The 18,221-nt window shown below is 38.2% G+C and overlaps 1 protein-coding gene and 1 pseudogene across 2 annotated transcripts in view; one reads left to right on the forward strand and one right to left on the reverse strand.

Moving 5' to 3' along the window:
* The window catches only part of Src64B (Tyrosine-protein kinase Src64B), a 244,547-nt gene that overhangs the window by 97,205 nt on the left and 129,121 nt on the right, over nt 1-18,221 (reverse strand). The gene's annotated exons all lie outside the window — the stretch shown is intronic.
* LOC135708656 (heterogeneous nuclear ribonucleoprotein L-like) lies at nt 1,977-2,677 on the forward strand (annotated as a pseudogene).

Genomic DNA, 18,221 nt, shown 5'->3' on the forward strand with positions numbered 1-18,221 from the left:
TCAATGATCAAAAGCAACCAGACTATTGGCAAAATATCAAAATAATCGTTTCATATGCATTAAAATGATGCGATTCGATGTGCAGCAGTACCATTTTTATTAAAAAAAAGGTTGTTTTGGCTACCGATGAATGGTAATTCCGATGAAAATTCAAATAAAATTCTATCCGGAAGATAGCTCCAATGAAATTTAGAGGAATATTTTAATAGAATTGCGAGAAGTATTCTAAGTATGTTATGGGGATATTTTTTGAAGACTTCAGAAAAACATTGCAAGCGCATTTCTAGAATAATTCCATGAAAGTTTCTGGAAAATACAATGTGAATGCTGAGGAGAACTCCACATGAATTTTCATAAGAAATCTCCGTTGAATATGGAATGGATTATTCTGAGGTCATCAGAACTACATGAAAGTCCCAAAATTATCCTGAAGTTAATGAAACTGCCTTGAAGTTCTTTTGTAGTTTGAGAAACTAGCCTGATGCTTACAATACTTCTCACCAAATTTTTAAACATCTCTGAACTTTTTCGGTCTTCCTATAATGTTTCCTCAATTTTCCTAACGATCATGGATCTTCTCTTAGGTTTTAACAACTCGCTGAAGTTCTCGAAACTTCTTTAAAATATATGTAATTTCTCTAATATTAACGGAACTGCTCTGAGGTTCTAAAGTTTTGCAGTTCTCATAAACCTTGTTAAGCTGCCCTGAATTTAACTGTACTGTCTTAAAAATGTTAAGCTTCGGTGAACTCCTGCAGTTACAGTGTATCGCAAAATGGAACAATTTTAGAAACATTCTGAATATTACATTTTTTTTTTAAATCATGGCTGGTGGTTAAACAGATGTTTATTGATTTATCGTTTTAGTTTTGGACTTTATTGGAATTCCCTGCATGAAGCTAGATTTACGTTAGTAAAACGCACGATGCCCCGTAACGTGGGTAGATCACCTTTTCGTGGTACGTTATGGGATGTAAGATCTACCACCGATTCCTAGTCTTGTCTACTTCAGACTAGGGGAACAGGATTTTTCAGTAATCAAAGGAACACATCTTAGTCCTTGTTACTTTTTATGCCTTGTTGATAGTGACAAGTCCCCGGGTTGCCTTGACCGAGGATGATCTTGAAACAAGGAAAAAATGAGTTAGTCTTCACCTATGTGATTCCAAATCTTCTATTCATTGTTCCCTAGTTTGAAGTGGTTAAGACTAGGGTTCTGATGCATGGTCATTATCGGTGTCATTGCTTGTTTTTGTTGCTAAGAGATCCAATTTTGATTGACAAAGGAGCGCGCCTTTGGAGGGTGTTCCAACACTCCGAAGGGTATAAATAGCGGGACCTTTCAATTAGAGTCGGATCCTTGCGATAAATGCGAGAATGACAACTGTAAAAAAATCGAATGCTTCATCATTTCTCAATAGTGATGGAGTAATACGACATGCACTAAACTAAGGACACGGGATATACTACAATAGATCAAATTACTGGTCGCAGTAGTTTTATGTCCCGAACAGAGGAAAAAAAAAAAAAAACGCACGATTTTCAACTTTTTACCTAGTGGGCGAATTTTAGTAAAATTAGTGGAATATGAATGATCTTTATTATGACTAAAAATGAGCAAAATTTCAAAAAGTTTAGTTCATTGTATTTCAAGATATCAAGGGGTGGTCACTCTACACACTTATTTTCCGCCAACATTTTTCTCAGTGTGCCTCAGTGTGCCGCAGCTGTGCCGGTAGTGTCAAGAAGTCATTGAACTGACTTTTGTTTGCTTGTGAATAATGACTTGTTTGGCAACAAACGAAACGGACTCCAGTTGGGACTACACATTGGATGCAGCTGTCTCCAAGGATGCCTGCAACTGACGAACTCCGAGGCCGACCCCGCACAACGAACGTCAATCATTAGTCAACCAGCCCTTCTGGGACCCGGCCAGAACACACTTGCCAACACCGGCTGGAACACACTTCGGACTGATGAAGGTCGCACCGCTGACCCGAAACGGACCAGCCAACTTTATTCAACCGGCACAGCAACAGGGTGCAGTGATGATGGTCTACGGACTCGATAACAACACAGCCAACACCGATAAGCTGTTCAATCTGTTCTGCCTGTACGGAAATGTTGTCAAGATAAAGTTCCTGAAGACCAAAGAGGGTACCGCCATGGTTCAGATGGGAGACGCCATCGCAGTCGAACCAGTCTGACGCAGCATCCAGCACTTGAACAACATTGAATGAATGGAAATGATGGTAGTAAAATTCAGATTGCATTTTCCAAACAGTCAGAGCCCACCAACCCCAACACCCCACCGGAAAATTCAATCAGCTTCAAGGACTACACCGCCTCCAAGAACAATTGCTTTTTTTCGTTGACACAGGCCTGCAAAAATCGCATTCTCCACTTCTTCAATACCCCACTCATATGCCGTCCAAGGATCTGCTGCTGGACCAAGGACTGCCACCCGTCGCAAATGCGAAGGTTCCCGTTGAAATCGGAAAGTTCCTCCTCCGGATTGGTCGAGTTCCCGAGCGTAGCCCTGGCGGTGAACGCCAAGTGCAATCACAGTGCGATCGATCACAAAGGCACAACATTCCCGTTCATTATGAAGCTGTGCTTCTCCTCCTCCAAGACGATGAACGGTGCGTGGCGCAACGAGAACATCGAAAACACGTAAGCTTGGAAAGAGCGGAAGCTTATTTTTTCTGAGAAAAGAAAGGATTTTTCTTTTTATGTGCAGTTAATGTTATGATTCGTAATTATAATTTCTTATTGTGTTAGTTGGAAGTGAACTATTTGAGATTTTGCCAAGACGGGCCTGCAACATTATATGTTGGACGATGGAATGGTTGGTGTAGCAGCCACCGCCATGGAGGTATTCGAGCAGTTCGAATGGTCGGATGGTATAGTTTTTGTTTGGTTGTTGACTTTCCGGTTAGAACTCAAGCACCGCTTGTCGTGACCGGACCGAGATTTGCAGCGTCGGCCACGGCTACACGATTAGCGATGCAGTTCCCACGGCTACGGATGCTTCCAATGCTGCTGCTGCTGTTCCTTCTAAAATTCGTCAAAAAAGACATGGCCGGAAGCCACGGTCAAGTCAAGATACCGCTGTCAGCTGTTCTTCGTCTTTGAGGAAATGTGGACGCGACTGCCGTCACGGGTGTAACGGTTTTAAGAATCCATGGCGAGACTTGGTGGAGATTCACGGTTGTAAATAAACGGTAAATAATTTGATTATATTGTGGCAACATCAATAACAAATTTTGACATTTGCACACTGCGCAGGCGCAGAAGAAGTTCAGTGTTGCCAGTAACTAAAAAGATCAGAAAAATTGTAACCATAGGTGCCAAACAGTGCCAATGACTGTGCCCAGATGTGCCCAAGCTTGTTTTTGGCACATTGTGTGGAGCGACCATCCCCTTGCAAGATATTAAGGTTTTTTTTTTAAGGAAAATGCGTTTTTCTCAAATAGCTCTTACTTTTAATAAACGCAACCAAATAAGCCCAACAATAATTGATAAATCTATGATTATTCAGCAGCCAAAAATTCAGAAACGTATCTCTTTAAATTGTGCGTTTAAAGCTGTTTTTTTCTAAAATTTAAGGACATCTGTACGCTCAATTTTGAGATACACTGTATGTGTTTTCTTAGCATCTCTGAAGTTTTCTGAAAATTTTAAAACTTCCTTAAATTTCCCGCTAATTGTCTGCAATTAATCGACCTGAACTCCCCCTGAAATTACCCCTATTTTGGAGCTATTTTTTCCTTGATTTGATTTCCGTCAATCTTGTATTCGAGTACTAATGCTACCGACGCCAGGGCTACTCCCACACCTGGACCGTACCTATCGACCCATCAACTCATGGACCAGGGACCAACGGCTTTACTTCCCTTCTGAAGCAAAGGGTGATCAGAGATGTTATGCCTCAGAAAATTCCTGCGGAGCCAACTGGGATTGAACCCAGTCCCTTTGATGTGAGAGGTAATTACGTTTACCACAACACAGCAGGCGCCGCATGGATTTTATTTCAACTTACTAAGTATCTTTGAAATGCTCCCGCATTTTGCTAATGTTCATGAACGTTCCTAGTTTTCGGATATTCCCTTCCCTATGAATTTATCGAAATGTTTCTGAAGATCTCTGCGCTTTTATGAAGTTTTCGAAGTTTTTCTGGAACTTCTTCAAGTTGCCGCAATTTTCTTGTAATCAAAACGTCGGAATAATAAAACCAAAAGATGGTAAGATGACATGTTTTAATTGTAACTTACAAGAAGAGGTTACACAGTATGCGTTTGAAACATAAAACCTGTAAATTTTGCTTTCTATGAGTCACAATCAGCGATTTGCTTATAGCTAAGTGAGTGTGTGAAAAATCGCTGATTGTGACTCTCATGAAGTGAAATAAAAAGGTTTAATATGTCAAACACATTCTTTGCAACCTCTTCTTGTATCTTACCAATTTAAAATATGATAATAGCATCTAATTATTTCATAATTAAAAAAAAAACATTGTTTTAGCTGAAATGAGTATTCGCAACCTTGGTTCTATGATTTTCATTGAATTTCTCAAGCTCATGGAACTGCCCTTAAATTATCGACACTAATTCATAACTTCTTCAATAGTCTAGACTTTCCTGATGATATTGAATGTTCCCAAAAGATGTCTGAATGTCCTTAAAGATCTCTAGACTGCCCTGAGTTTTTATAAGAACCCGCAACTTAACTGCGATTTACTGGAATTGCTCTGAATTTTCCACAATTTTCCTTAAGTTTCGTAAACGCTCACAGCACTTTGTCTTGAATCATTTTTTTTTCCTGAAATTATCTGGATTTCCCTGAAGTTTTCTATGCTCACCTGGAGTTCTCTTAATTTGGCAAATTTTCTGAACTATATTCATAATTCCCTAAGGCTTCATAAGTTTTCGGATCAACCTTAGGAATTTTCGGAATATCCTCCTTGGAAGTCGCTGCAGATTTCCTTAAATTAATAAGATTTTTCTGAAGTTATCTGATCGTACTCGAAGTACTCAGAACTTTGCTGAATATCATGAAACTATCTAAACATATCTATAGGTCTTGCAAGTTCTCTGGAATTCCTTGAAGATATCGGTGCTTGCTACATGTTCTTAATTTTTGTTTAATTAATTGAATTTCGTTGATGTTTTATAATCAACTTGGTTAAATTTTCGCAATGTTTCAAGTTCTTGAAATTTCCATGGCATAACACCCTTAAAATACTCCGACATTTTCAAGATGTTCACATAATTTGTATTGCGTTCCGGAAATTCCCAGAGTTTCTCGAACTTCTTTAAGGTTTCTGCAATTTCCTTTAAATTATTTGAACTGCCCTGTGATCCTCTAATCTGTCTTGATGTTCTCGGAGCTTCCTTCCTACATTCTATTGTAGAACTCGGTTCTGCTCTGAAATAAATGGAATTCTCGAAAACATCATTAAGTTTCTCAGAAATTCTCTGTTCCTGAAGTATTTCTGAAGGTCTCTGCACTTCCCTGAAATTCTCTTTCCTGATTTTTTCTAAACTCTGGCTCAAAAATCTTTAAACTGCTCCAAAAGTTTGAACTAAAGTATCGGGAACTGCCCTTAAGATCTTTGAAATCAAAGATCTTCAATTCTTTTTAGAACTTTCTAAAAGTTTCTACTCAAGTTTTCTAAATATCTGATGCTATCTTGACACCGGTAAAATTCTCTGAAAATCTAGGAACTTCTTACAAATTCCTGCAGTTTTTCGGAAGCTATTGGAACTGCTTTGAGGTTCTTAAAGCTTCCAGTAAGTTCCCCATATTTTCAGGATGTTAACTTCCCCTATGTTCCCGCAGTTTGGTTATGAAGCTTCACTGAAATTCTCCGCATTTCCTGTCATTCTTCAGAACTTCTATAAAGTTCTCTCAATTTTTGTGAAGTTAATGGGACGGCACAACAAGAGTTTTTTTTTCGAATACAATGGCGCAGAAAACGAGATTAGGGTAGAATCCTATTTAAATATTCTGCATTCTTCCACGGAGAATGGAACCATCCTCCGAATGCTCACTTTAAATTCATGACATTACCTTCCACTGGAGTCATTTCAAGGCAACAAAAAGACCATCAAACAGCATTGTACAGCACAAGAAGATTCGTCTCATTTAACATCAAACACACACATCAACGTATCCGGCAACGTAGAGCCAACCCCCAAAGGGAACATAGTCCCTTCATTCGTGCATCGCTCGATTTATCCCTCAGCCCAGAATTTGTACCGGTGAACCATGCTGCGTGTCCTTGTTACCTGCGAAACCTCAGCTCAGAAGAATCATTCAACAGACACAGACACTCATGAATAAACCGGATAAACAAAGGAAGTGTGAATCCTCCCACGATCTCTCTGTACATTACACCATAGTCATCAGACATTACATAGGTGTCAGAGAGGCAGCCATACCGGCGACGACACCACCCACCACTGACTGGTTTTGGCCACCGTCACCAGCCAGGAGTAATTTCCATTGCGAGCGAAGGTTATCTCCCTACATCACACAATGGAATATTTTACACCAGTAGCTCGACTGTAGACCACCGCTATAATGGGTTGAATTATGCTCCTCGTTGGAACCAGCACTTTTCGACTGCCTTGATGCTCGACAAGATGACACCTATCCTGCCTGGGTGAAAGGCTCTGCTTTTCACACGTCATTTTCCACTGCGATAATGACGCCGTGTCAAAAGTAGCATTCCCAAACGGGAACTTACTTCAGCAGTTGTTTTTGGAGCGCTCAAAGGTACACGCTGCGTTGGAAATTAACGGACGTCACAGCCAGAGTCGCGTTGTGTAATTAAAATCATGTCAGCGTTTATTCTTCCTTGGAAGACATTTCTCATCACGAAAGCGTCCCGGGGGGAACTGTGAATCTGTTTCGGAGATAAAACCGGCAATCGGGATTCGGTGGAATTGATTTCCTAGGAATTGGTGCCATTTTCAGTCAATGCCCGCTGCATACTGATGAAGGTTTGAGCGAAGACAGCAGCAACAAGACTGGCAACTCTTGGATGGATTTGATGGTGCCGTTTGGATTCTGAAAAAAAGTTGCCAATCTTCTTGGTATGATGTCTTCGGTTTGAGGCAGCAGTGGGTACTAGACTTGCACTTTCGTTGTACCACGGCGCGGGCAAACAGGAGCCTGAGCTGTAATTTGGCATTCACTGCACGCCGCATCCAAGCTCTGAACTGAAAACAACACTTGGGAGTACAATCACCGAACCGGCCTCGTCGTCGTCGTCGTCATCGTCGCTCATAAAACCATACACGCTTTTAGTCAGCCAAGAACGTTCTTCTCGACCAAACTGAGTCCATGTGGTGTGGTGATGCGGACCATCATCGGAGAGGAAGCGAACCGCGCAGAATAATCGATTTTGCCTTTGGCGATTTGTGTATTTTGAAGCTTCTTCTTTGGAATATCTGTTTAGCACAGAAGTAGACAGTGTAAAGGCACCACTTCCTGTCTTCGCCGTCGACGACTGTCAATCAAGCGAACAATTCCTCGGAAGAAGGGCGTGTGCGAGTGCAGCACACAGTGTCAGCGCCATGTGAATGTTTACTTTTTCATCACTTTCGGAAGTCTCGCCTAAACGCCTACCAGCACAAGCGTGGTCTGAACGTGGACTATAAATTAGCATGCCATACTAAGGGAGGAATTGCTGAAGAAGTCGTACATTATTGGCTAACCGGCAAATGGCTTCCAATGAAGACATTACGAATCTATTCACGTGACGGTGCGATGGTTTTGGTTGGACGGAAATTCTACGGAACTGCCGCTGGGAAGGGGTCAATGAAGTAGTGTAATTTGGAATGAAACTTCAAAGAAGCCGTAAATTGAAGCACTGGTGACGAGAGATATTTGTGCGCAAATCGCGAAAGCAGTTTGGTAGGATCTTGGTATAGAATGTTGTTCAAAAGTGCTGCAGCAAGAACGTTCTTGGAGATGACTTCACAAATATTTTTATAAACTTAATTTTGTTAGGAATAAGAACAATGTTCAACAGAATTCTACAAGTTTATTATCGCATACTGCGGATTTCGGAGTGATCGCGAAATGATCCAAAACCCCTTGTGGAATCAAAGATCATTTACACTCAGATGTACACCCAACACATCTGAGTGAATTTATGTTCCAATTATTAATTTTATAGCATGTGTAGGCCCTTTTTTTATCAATAACAGTATTTAAATTCCTCAATAACTTATCAGCAACTGAAAATGAATAAGCGAGCAATTTAAAATGCAGCGTTTGTTGTTGTTTTTGATACTAAACGCTGCATTTTAAAACTCGCGTAGGTCGCCATTACCGAGTGTGGAAAGCTGGATAGTTCGGTTTTATCATACACGCAACACAATTGGCAAACGCAAAAAATGTAAGAAGAAATGTCCTACATTCTCTGTAAATATTTCTTACGAGAACAAGTAACTTTTTCCACTGTCGACCGATCAACACGGATTCATTCCCGGCAGGTCCGTAACTACTAATTTGTTGGATCTAGCTACCACCTATTTAACGGCTATGGAAGAAAAAGCGCAGGTAGACGTAATCTATACGGACCTAAAGGCGGCTTTCGACAAAATCGATCACAAAATGTTACTCAGGAAATTATCACGATTGAGAGCCTCGAATACACTGGTGTCATGGTTTTCATCTATCTGACTCGCAGGGTGCTGCATATTACAGGGCTGGTAGTGGGTATGCGATGTAATAGTAGTGACTTTAGTGACTAAAATTATGAAAATAGTGACCAAATAGTGACCTTTAAACAATTAAAAAGTGACCAATAGTGACATTTATTGATCGGAAAGATATTGTTCCGCTATTCCGATATGTTTCATGCTTTTTAAAAATAAAACAAATGATTTAAAGATCACATCAATTTGTTATAAAAAAAAAATAAGTGTGAATTGAATAAGCAAAAGCACGGTCAAATTCTAACCTCCATTTCCTCACAAGAAATTGTTATTAGATCGCAAAATTGAGGCACAGAGAAAAATGTTCCAAGTACCGATTTTAGACAATTTTAGGATAGCAATTTTTGAGGATCTAGGATATGTATGAAGCGATGCATTTAACAACATGAAGAACTGCAGTCCAGAATTAAATGTATATCGATCTAATTTAGCCATTAGTATATTAATAAAAGATCACTCTCTTCTATGTAGTCGCTATATTACTAACTGGTCGTCTTTTTACTTTGCTGTATTTCTCCCAAGAATAGAATCTTCTGTAACACCTCAAACATAGAAAAAGAATCATAACTCTGGGATCTAGACAGCTTTTCTAGATCGCAGTTTAAGAAAAAATCTCATTATTATGACCGAGATGGAATGATCACGGACATAAAACAAAATTGAATGCGTCTAGGACTTAAAATCTCGATAGTGAAAAATAGAGATTTAGGAATACATTTTAGAGTTCTTTAATTTTTTTTTTAAGACCTGGACTTGGATTTTTTTTTGTATTACCGGAATATTAGTATAGGAGAATACAATACAATTTAATGGACTTAAAAAGGAACTCATGAACCTGTGACATGGTTTATTTTTCTCGATGTTTGGACAAATACTAAAGCTACCGAGGGGTTACAGATTATTCAAATTTCTGGCTTTTGAACAAATGTTGAGAGCTTGAAAATTTACCTAGACCATTTTTTTACATGGAACCAACGGGAAAGGTAATTTTTACCTGAAAATTCAGGTATCCTCTTCCAAATAGGAATTCAAGAGGGTTCACGTGCCGCACATCATCATCATCATCATCATCGAAAGAAGTCATTGTATACTGTAAGCTGTTACGCCCTAATTCCCAGCTCTATCTTGAATTTTTTGTCGTATTCGTAATTCAAAAATCGCCATAGCAGAAAATGCGCTTTCGTCGTTGTTGGACGAGTTGGAATTACCAGGATTCTTCATGTTTTCAAGTATAAGTTTTATATTTTTTATAAATTAACACTCATTTATAAATTAAAAATGAAATTGCAGAATACGGGAATTGATTATTCGAGGTGCTAAGAATCAACAATTGACGACCTATAAGGGAGTTACTATACGATTTATGTACTTCGAGATCATCAGTGCCAATTATTAAATAATGTAAATTAGTGTTTTTTTTTTCCTAGAATGCAATCATTTAATGACTCAAATAAATCAGTTTACTTTATCATTACAACAAAATCCAGTAACATTTACTTGCCAATTCCCGTACCGTGACTTTTAAGTGATGCCAATTTGAAGATCATCGGAAAGTCGGAACAAATTTTCGTGTAAATCAATTGATTTCTATGTGAAAATATCTACGTGCCTTTTCAGGTGCATTTTAAGTAACTTTTTTTTGCAGTGTAGGTTTGGATAACTTTCAAGATCTCAATGTAAAATAGCCAGAATATTAAATTTAGAACATTTTTCGAAATTTCTGAACATTTATGTCATTTTTCAAGATAAAAAAATGCCAAATTCCTGATAAAAAAAAAATCATTCCCAGGTATTTTCAGCACACAGATTGGTAAAAGAAGCTTTTATCTAGCATCTGATAAAACAAACACAGCAAAAAAACGGCTATGTGCTCAAGCTATTAACGAAAGAGAAAGTCGACGAAGAGAATCGATCAATGTTACTTAGGACCTAATGCAATGTTCAGTTTGATATGTTCGCAACTCTTCTTGTCAGATTTTACTTTGGGTTTTTAAAATCAAATTCTTGACTCTCAACATTGGTCGTAAAAAGTGACTTTAGTGACTAAATTTGAAGGAATAGTGACTTTAGTGACTTTTTGATGAAAAAAGTGACTTTTTAGTGACTGACTTGAAAATAGTGACCAAGTCACTAAAAAGTGACCTGCTACCAGCCCTGATATTAAGCACGGATCTTGTGTTTCATCGCCATTTGCTAGCTTTGTTATAGATGCAAGCTCATATATGCTGATGATCTAAAGATATATGTGGTACGCTGCATCGAGGATTGTCTTCACCTGCAAATGTTGCTCAACATGTTTGTTCACTGGTGTCGCTCGAATAAACTTGTCATGAGCATCGCAAAATGCCACGTGAGGACCTTCCATCGTTCCAAAGATCCTATAATTTATGAATACCACATCGATAATACTGTGCTTGATAGGGTGGACCATGTAACCGATCTTGGTGTTGTGTTGGATTCGAAACTCTCCTTCTATTCCCATTACGCATCGATAATTTCCAAGGAAAACCGTCTACTTGGCTTTATCTCTAAAATTGCCAAGGACTTCACGGATCCACACTGCCTAAAAGCGCTATTTTGTTCCATCGTGCGATCGATTCTAGAAAACACTTTACTCGTATGGGCTCCAAACGACGTTACATGGAACCTAAGAATCGAGCGAGTCCAAAAAAGGTTCATACGGCTTGCTCTCAGGAATCTACCATGGCGTGATCCGTCTAACCTTCCAGCGTATCCTGCTAGATGCCGTCTGCTTGGTCTTGAAACGCTTGATCGAAGACGAAAATTACAACAAGCTACGTTTGTCGTTAAATTACTCAAAGGTGACGTCGATTGCTCCTATCTTCTATTACTCCTTGACTTCCGTGCTACAGGTAGGATATTACGTCAGCGGTCCCTGATGCAGCCGGGATTTCATCGTACTCTGTATGGTTATGACCAGTCTATATCTGCAATGGTTCGTTTGCTTGCATCGGTTGAATCCGCGTTCAATTTTGGTATGTCAACGCCTCAATTTATAAATATAGTAAGGAGATTGAGCATAATTTAGATATTCATTAAGACTGTTTTGTCGGATGATTTACTAAACAATAAATAAATAACTGCGGGAATATAATTACTTCGTAAAATAAGTTAAGATTAATTTTACACAATTACTGAAAAAATCTTCCGGCCAAATTACAAAATCTGTTCTTGTAGGTCATTCCTTACAAATTCTGTTCATTTTGTATGCAAACCTGAAAGACAATCTTACTTTTACCGGTTGCGTGTAGTCTTGCAGACCATCATTTAGATTTGATGGCTGCTTTAAAACCTCGATAAAGCTTGTAATATTCAGAGTTGGATGGAAATGCTATCTAACATAAAGCTTTACTGTGATAATTTATTAGCTAGTGAATAGTCTGAAGAGGGTTGGTAGATAGTTCCGCTAGAGTACGGCTGTATGAAAATTGAATAGAAGTTGAAAATGAGCGAAGGGCCATTAATGCGACAGTACTAGTCAAACACACACTTCTTTACCTAACTAGTACAATGTACGAGGAGATTTGCAGTACTTCTTCAAATCAACAGGCAAAAAAGTGCGTGTTTGACTTGCTCATGAACTGTCTGCGGCTGTGGAATAGGTCTGATGAAACGTCGCTAGAACTATTCCACAGTCGCAGACAGTATATGAGCAAGTCAAACACGCACTTATTTGCCTGTCTATTTGAAGAAGTACTGCAAATATCCTTGTACATTGTACTAGGTAGGCAAAGAAGTGTGCGTTTGACTAGTACATTTTCAACTTCTATTCAATTTCATAGTGCCTGACTCTAAAAATCGTAAACTTCACGTATGAAGTAACATAAAAACACTTTGTTTGTAATATTGCTTAAGATTATTTCCCGTTCAGAGATGCAGCCTTTGGTTGCTTTGAAGCTATTTACTCCGAAAGTATTACCATTCATCGCTATCAGCCTATCATCATGGTACAAAGTAAGGTTGGAATTGGGTCAATACCTGCAATAAATAAGAGAAAAGAAACAATATTTAGTATAACTTTTTTCATTGTGAGGATATGATTTATTCGCGTTCAAGTCTTTCCGTTCCGCAAAAACAGTGCTTCCTATTCAAATTTCCATGACGTAAATAAAATAAATTGGAAACGTTAATTTGTGGAAGCTTCTAGCTCACCCAGAGAGTGTCTACTTATTGTGCTGAAAAAAAAATCCCTAAGTTTTCCAGGTTTTACAGGACTTTAACGAAACATTTCCAGGTTTGCATCGAAACATTCTTTTCAGGGTGATTTCTGAGGTAAGGTCACTTTTACAAAATTGTCAAAAAGGAAATTTGAGGAGAATTCCAAACGAATTCTATGGGTAATTCTAGAGGATGTGATGAATTTCTAAAACTTCCAGGTAATTTTAAGAAGAGTACCGTATGCGTGATAATGTTTGCACCATCGTACAAATAAGGTTCCCGTTTTACCTGTGCATACAATGCCTTGGTTTTCTTTGCATGCACGTAACCTATAGCTCATATCGTAGTAGGCTGTGTATAAAAGAAAATGATTTACTTAGTTCGTGATTTGTCCCACGCGCAAATGTCGCAAAAAGACATTTCAATCGTCGTCGGAGTGTCCCGGTTGACCGTCAAAAGGGATTTAGAAAGGACAACTATCCGCGAAGGTGGCCACAGGTCGTCCGAGGTCAGCTCGGGTTCCGAGGGTTATCGCTGCTATCAAAAGGAAGATTCGTGTGAATCCAGTGCGTTCAATAAGATGACAAAGGAACACGGGATCAGTGACTTTACGGCACGGAAGATCGTAAAGGAAGATTGCGGGGCGAAGTCGAGGGCACGGAAAAAAAAACTCACATGATTACCAACCACATCCGGGAGCTACGAGTCGAACGATGCAAGAAAATCTTGAACTTCCTTAATCGAAAAAGTCCGGTAATCCTGTTCACCGACGAGGGCAAGTTTACCGTCGATCCCGTATCAAATTCCAGAACCGACCGGTATATTAGTTCTCTTCCGATAAAAGACGTGGCCGACGAGCACAAGAACGTGTATCTGACCAAGCATCCTGCTAGCGTTATGGTGTTTGGATTGGTTGCTTCCGATGGCAAAAAAATGGACCCGGTGTTCATTCCAGAAGGCGACAAGGTCAACGTGGTAAGTAAGTATGTTCTTCCGTGGATCAAAGAACAGTACGGTCCGAAGCCAAATGTTGTATTTTAACAAGATGGGACTCCGTGCCACACCTCGAACCGCACTCAGAAGTGGTTGCAGGAACATCTTCCGTTCTGGACGAAGGAAATGTGGCCGCCATCCAGCCCCGATCTTAATCCGCTGGATTACTCAATATGGCGCATCATGAAGGCCAAGGCCTGTTCTAAACGCCACCCGAGTACAGCAAGCCTCAGACAAACTTTGACCCGTACATGGAGAGAAATGGATCCAGACTACATTATTAGAACCTGCCGTGCATTTCGGAAGCGTATGGAGGCCGGAATTGCAGCAAGTGGAAACTCGATCGACGATTAACCTAGTTTAAGACTCTGAGAAACTCTGATAAAAAAACTCAAAAACTAAATTTTTGAGAATTTTTTAAATTTTGACATTGCTCAATGGTGCAAACATTATCACGCATACGGTAGAGCTAAAGGTATTCTAAGGTAGTTTTGAAGACAATTAGATGGGGACTGTAAGGAGCATTCCCTAGTAACATTGCAAGCTTTATAGAGGTTTTATAGCATTCTACAAGTCTACCCGTACATGGACCAGGACAGAACCAGGACTTCTAAGCCAAATTTGAAGAAATTTCAGGGAGCATTTCCAAGAGAGAATTCTAAGATGAGTTTAAAAGGATGTAACAACGTATTACTCAGCCAAGGAGGCCTCTTTAGACGCCTTCTCACTCTTTACCAGAAACAAACCAGCCTACGACTGTACATATTTTATAAACATTTAAAGCAAATCGAACTCCAATGCTAAAGATTCTTAAGAATTAGGAGTGGAATTTCTAGGAGGGTTCAAAAGAAATTCTAAGGAGAATACAAAGCGAATTCTGAATTGCAGTCCAGGGGTATTATGAAGAGAGTTCCAATAAATTTCTTAGAAAATTATCAAGGGAAGAGTTGCAAGGAAATTTCGAAGGGAATTCCAAGGAAATTGTTAAGGAAAATCTTAAGGAAATTTCGAGAAGAATTTCAATGGATTTCAGATAAATTCTGAAATTCTGAGATTAATTCCAATTGAATTTTGGGAGATTACTTTGGGAAAGCTGAGGTTAATTCCAATGGAATTTTCGAAAAAAAAACCTGAACTACTAGATCATTTTCATAGTAATAAGAAGTCCAAGAAATTTCTGAGCGAGGATTCTCTGGGGATAATTTTTTAGAAAAAATTCCGAGGTTTCTAAATGCTCAAGAGTATACCAAGGAAATCCTGAGAGACATTTCAATGGAAATTTTAAGGGAATAGAGAGAAAATATTGACAATACGAGGAAGAGTGAATTCTATAGCTATGCTGAACAATGTTTGTTCAACGGATTTTTTTGATTTTAATTCAAAGTCAAGAAAATGAAAATTTCAAAAAATATTTTAACATACCACCATTCCATAGCAAAACGATATAGTGGTTCTCAGAATTTCGTAAAAATTGGTAATTTTGTTCCTTATCGTAAAATATTAGACCCGTCTTTTTTTATTTTGTCATAATGGTGATCATTTTCATGTTAGGGTGGTACAAAAAAAATCGTATTTAATGACTTTTGGGTGCACCCTAACATGGAAATGGCCACCCTTATAATAATAAAAAATACGGGTCTAATATTTTGCGATAAGGAACAAAACTACCAACTTTTACGAAATTCTGAGAACCACTATATTGTTTTGCTATGGAATTAGGCAATGTATGTATAATGACGCCGCCAGAGCACGACTTTTGAATACCCTCGAAGAATATAGGAAGAAAACCGTATATCCCTATCAGAGACGTGTTGGGTACCCGCGATTTCTCTATAATAGTAGTGACTTTAGTGACCAAATTACGGGAATAGTGACCAAATAGTGACTTGTAAATACTAAATAAGTAACCATTTATATGGTAACTTAGAAATTCAAACACGGTTTTATATTGAAATAAACTTTTTATGTCATGGAACTTAAAATCAAATTTCATAAATTCCTCTAATTTAATCGAAGCTCACAACGGAATCTCCTGTGAAGAGCATTTGAAGTGATTTGAATATTTAACTTTTGCTTACGTTATAAATGATGACTAGTAAATAGTACTTTCTATTTTTTTATGATCTTGTATTTGATTCTGCGTTCAAAATCTTTTAAATTTTGATATATCTAGGTAGATAACTTTGATAATTCGCTAAGAACTTTTCACAGAATTTCTTCAGAATGATCTCAAAAACTTTTTTTATAATAATTCCCCTTCTCTTAAATTTAGAGGCAAATAAGCTTTTACAAAAATAATACTGCATTCTTGAATTTTTTGCAGAACAATCAACAAAGTTCTTGGAAATAGATTATTTTCGTAGTTGGAAATGCTTAACATCGAAAAGGGTAAACAGCCCTATTGTTGCGGTACGTTAGCAGCGTTAGAAGCCTATTGTTGTGTATAGAAACCTCCATACAAAACAATAGGCTTCTAACGCTGCTAACGTACCGCAATAATAGGGCTGTTTACCCTATCTGAATTAAAATGGACATTCTAGACGATGGATGAGGAGATGAAAGTAAATAGTTGATAGTTCCGTTATAGTACGGCAGTGTGAAATTTGTATATGGAAAGTAGAAAGCGAACAAACGACAATTTTGAGGAAGGTACAAATCGGGTAGAGCATCTCCTTTTCCAAGCTCATCCGTTAATGAGGAATGGTGAGGGGTTTTTCCCTCTGCCATCACTGGCAAAAGGGATGATCGCCGATTTGCTCATGTACCTCCGATGTGCGGAAACAGTTATATCGATTGTTTCACACTCAAGTCGATATCTGAATTACCCGATTCGTACCTTTCTCAAAATTGTCCTTTGCTCGCTCGCTTTCTACTTTGTATATACAATTTTCACACTGCCGTACTATAACGGAGCTATCAACTTTATGATTTAATCTCCTCATCTGTCGTATAAAATCTCCACTTTAAGTCTGATATTTGACGTCAAGCATCTCCAATTCTGTATATGTTAAATTCACGCATGAAGTAATAACACATGATTAGTTAAAGTGGAGCTTTCGATTTTGTATTGATTCTTCTAGGAACTCCCTGAAGACCCCTCCCATAAATCCATTTAAAATTTATGTGAATTTTCCTTACGATTTCCATGCAATTAACCTCAGAAATTTCATTAATTTCTGCTTAGAATAACTTTGAAACTCTTCTTTGAGATTGAACCTTCAAAATTCGATTCCATTGGAATGATAGGAATTTATTTCTAACTCTTTAGAATTTTCTTGGAATTTACGAATTAATTTCGAATTGAGGGGGTTAGAGGGAAAGGGGTGTAAGTGACTTTGATCGATTCTCTTCATCGACTTTCACTTTCGTTAATAATTCAGCTGCAAACACATTCCTTTATTCGTGTGCCATTCTGGATGCTAGATGAGCACCTCCTTTGTCAAACTATGTGGCAGAAATAGCGCAAAATCTGTTTATAAAGCTGTGACTATCAAAAGAGAAAAACGATGAAGAGAATAGATCAAAATCACTTACACCCCTTTCCTTCTAATCTTCTCAATTCTTATTAGAATTGGACCTAGATTCCTCATCAAATCATCATAGAATTCTTCTCAGAACTCTCGTTAAATGCACTTTCAATTATATTGAAATTATTTCCAAAATTGTTTCCTAGCTGAATTTTGCGTCTCTAATAATTTAAACAATAATCAAAAGCGACGCTCGTATGTGTTAAGCCAAGTTTAACTATACATATAGGCAAACCTGGCTTAAGATTTTAGCAGAGATGAAGAAATCAGTCCTCAGAACACTTACACAGAACACATGAGACTTTCGTAGTCTGCACTTTGGTATTCTCCTCTAATATATCTTGGTGTCATCCCTAGAATCCTTTAAGATTCTCTTAAAATTTACTTTAGATTTTTTCAAAGTTCTTAATCATCCATTGAAAATCTATCACATACCTTTGGAAAGTTTTCAAGGTTTACAATTTATTTTCTGGGAAAAGAGGTATGGGAGAAAATGATTTTTATTCGAAATTGAAGGCATTTCCCAATAGTTTTCCTGGTGTTCTAAAGTTTTGCGATTCACTGGTCACCCTGGTTAAAATTTTTAAATTTAACAGATATGTATATTTTGTTAAAACTACTGTAAACCGTCTCAGTGCCCAGTACTCAATTTAAACATTTTGTTGATATTTTTAAATTTCACTTTATTTTAGTAGTGAAAAAGTTACTTTAGTTACTATTTTTAAGGAAATAGTGACTTTAGTGACTTTTTGGTGTAAAAAGTGGCTTTTTAATGACTGGCTTCAAAATA

The sequence above is a fragment of the Ochlerotatus camptorhynchus genome, unplaced genomic scaffold (genome assembly GCF_037179485.1).
Source record: "Ochlerotatus camptorhynchus isolate MF236.1 unplaced genomic scaffold, CSIRO-AGI_Acam_v1.1 ptg000330l, whole genome shotgun sequence".
NCBI classification, from domain to species: domain Eukaryota; kingdom Metazoa; phylum Arthropoda; class Insecta; order Diptera; family Culicidae; genus Ochlerotatus; species Ochlerotatus camptorhynchus.